This window comes from Aotus nancymaae, unplaced genomic scaffold, assembly GCF_030222135.1.
Source record: "Aotus nancymaae isolate 86718 unplaced genomic scaffold, 86718_ANA_hifiasm-v0.15.2.pri h1tg000011l, whole genome shotgun sequence".
Lineage (NCBI taxonomy): Eukaryota > Metazoa > Chordata > Mammalia > Primates > Aotidae > Aotus > Aotus nancymaae.
The window spans coordinates 78,697,703-78,700,464 of NW_026988422.1; the positions used below are offsets into that span (position 1 = coordinate 78,697,703).

At 55.5% G+C, this 2,762-nt stretch overlaps 1 pseudogene; it reads right to left on the reverse strand.

The window, feature by feature from the left end:
• Positions 1 to 486: 486 nt before the first annotated feature.
• LOC105721266 (putative uncharacterized protein encoded by LINC00341) lies at positions 487 to 2,374 on the reverse strand (annotated as a pseudogene).
• Positions 2,375 to 2,762: the final 388 nt, after the last annotated feature.

Below are 2,762 nucleotides of genomic sequence, written 5' to 3' on the forward strand. Positions count from 1 at the left end.
CAGGCTGGGGTCTGTCGTGCTGAAGCCCAGCGCTGGGAGCCAGGGCTGCCCAGGGGTGCTTCTGCATGGAGATGTGTGTGTAGTACTCGCACATGCTACGCTCACATCCACGTGCCTCCCCCCACCCACCCACCCCTTCGCACACACACACAACTTCCTGTCCACTTCCTCCTCCCCAACAAAACTTCTGGAACATGCACAAGCGACTGCCTCCTTGTTTCTCCCATGAGAGGAATTGGAGCTGCTCAGCAGGCAGTGACCGCGCAAAGCCAACTCTGTCCTCTGCCTGCCCCTGCAAGTGCTGACCTGTCTGTGCTTTTCCAGGGCGAAGGTAGACAGGCAGTGGGTACCTGCTCCCATCCCCTGGGGCCTCATCCTGGTGTTGCCAGCTCCCATCAATGGTGGGAGTCAAAGGACTTCCCAGCGGGAGTGGGCACAGGAGGAAAGCCCTGCTGCCCCTGACTTGGAATGTTGCCTCCAGCTAGCTCACCAGTTGCCAGAGTGGCAGCAGCCCACAGCCTGCAGAGGAGAGGAGGGGAGGGAAGCGGGGAGGGGAGATGAGGGGGAGGGGGAGGGAGGAGAGGATGGGGGAGAGGAGGGGAGGAGAGGAGAGGAGGGAAGTGGGAAGGGGAGATGAGGGGGAGGGGGAGGGGGGAGAGGATGGGGGAGAGGAGGGGAGGATAGGAGGGGAGGAAAGTGGGGAGGGGAGATGAGGGGGAAGGGGAGGGGGAGAGGATGGGGGAGAGGATGGGGGAGAGGAGGGGAGGAGAGGAGAGGAGGGGGAGGGGAGGAGGGGGAGATGGGAGGGAGGGGAGGGGAGGAGAGGAGGGGGAGGGGAGGGAGAAGAGGAAGGGAGGGGAGGGGAGAGGAGGAGAGGGGAGGGGAGGGAAGGGAAGGCTACTGAGGCCCAGGGAACATTCCTTAGAGTGGAACATCGGGCCTGGAGCCAGTCATGCCTGGGTTCAAGTCCCAAATTTACCACTCACCACCTAGCTGGCTGCTCTGAGGCAGGCTGCAGACCCTCTTCACACTCTGGTTTCTGCACCAGGTTTCTGATCATGACTCCACAGCACAGGCTTTTTGAAAGTGTCATGACCACATTGCAGGCCCTCAGTGTATGTTTCCTTCCCTCCCTTTCTCATCAGAAAAGGAAGAGGGGCTGCAGGGCTCTGGCCCTCATCCCCACAGAGGTGCTGGGGATGGGCTGGCCTGGTGTCCCTGGTTGCTGAGCTCAGAAGCAAGCGTTTCAGAAAGGAAGCCCAGGATCCTTGGGGGAAACGGAGGTCCCTCCTTGTGATGGCTGTCTCCCGGCTGGACAAGGTGGTTGGGTTGGGGATGGTGTTACCATGACAACGGAGAGCAGGCGCTGGGAGATGCTAAGTCCTGCTGTCTGTGCTTCAAGGCCCTGAACATCCTGCTGTACAATTTGCTTTTAGACCAAGAGCCTGTGTTTTAATGTTCTGTTAGAAACAAATTCCTCCTTGTTCTTACTTTGAAAAACAGAAGGCATTTCTCTCATACACAGAAACTAAGGGAGAAACGACAGCTGGTTTTAAGTCCTTTGACTCTGGGCCTCTGCTGAAGGAGCCTGCAGGCACTGGCAATTGGGTGATGAGGGCCACCTGTGGGGTGCCCCCACCCACTTTCCCTTTCAAAGCCTCAATTGTCTGCTAGAAAACAAAGGACTGACCTGGAAAAGCTCAGAGATCCTCATTTTCCAAGATTTGCACCCAGGAGCTCCACATGCTCAAGAAGAAATCAAAGCAAATAGGCATTGCCTGGGCTGAATCCAAACAAAGAAAGGGTTCAAACGCTTAGCTCTGGTGCTCACGGCCGGGACGAAGATGGGAGGGGCTGTTCCTGCACACAAACTCTGGCGAGCAGGGCACTTGACTTATTTGTTGGTTCCCAAGTCTTGCAGGAAGAATGTCTGCAATACCTTTGGGTAGACTTGAAGGACCCGGGGACCCCTGAGAGGCAGGTGGCAGGCAGTGGCGGCAGGTCACTTTCACACTGCAAGGATGATGCCTTCAAGTCCCACACAAGGAGCATATGGCCAAGACATGGAGGGTCAGGATGAACTCTGGGTTTTCCCTCCAACTGTAGCAGAGACAGCTAAGTGCCACTCCAATCCACCTTACCCTTCATTCTTACTAGAAGAACCCCCATCTTATTGGGGTGCATGTTCCCAGACTCCTTGCAGATATGGGGAGGGCCTGTGACACAGTCCTGGCCAACAAGATGAGAACAGAAGTGGCTGGTGGAGCTTCTAGGAAAGCTCCTAACGAGGAGGGCCGATTCATCTAACTCACTCCTCTTCCTCCTCCTGGAACCCAGATGAAAAATTGGAGGTACGGCAAACATCCTGGGCCATGAGGTAACTGTGATATAAAGAAAAGTTACAAAGCCTTGGCTCTGACACCTGTAAGCTGAGATGATGCCAGCGACTGTCTTCACTGCTGAGAAACATGAAGTTTGTCCTGCCCCCGTGGCTCCCTTGTGAAGAATACCTTTTGGTTTGCAATTAGTGGTAAGTAGGTAACAGCTGCCTACTTGATATATACAGAACACCTGTTTATTAATAATGATCACCTGTTAAGGGAGACTAAATGAGTGGGTCAGAGTCTGCTTGAGGCTTTCAGCCTGGAATGCTGTCAGCCCCTGAGGCTCTGAGCTTGGTAGGCTGCTGGCCCCCCCGGATAGACCCACTTTGCTGTTCTATCTATCTGGGTGTTTGCCTCTCAGTTCCTTCAGCGCTGCCT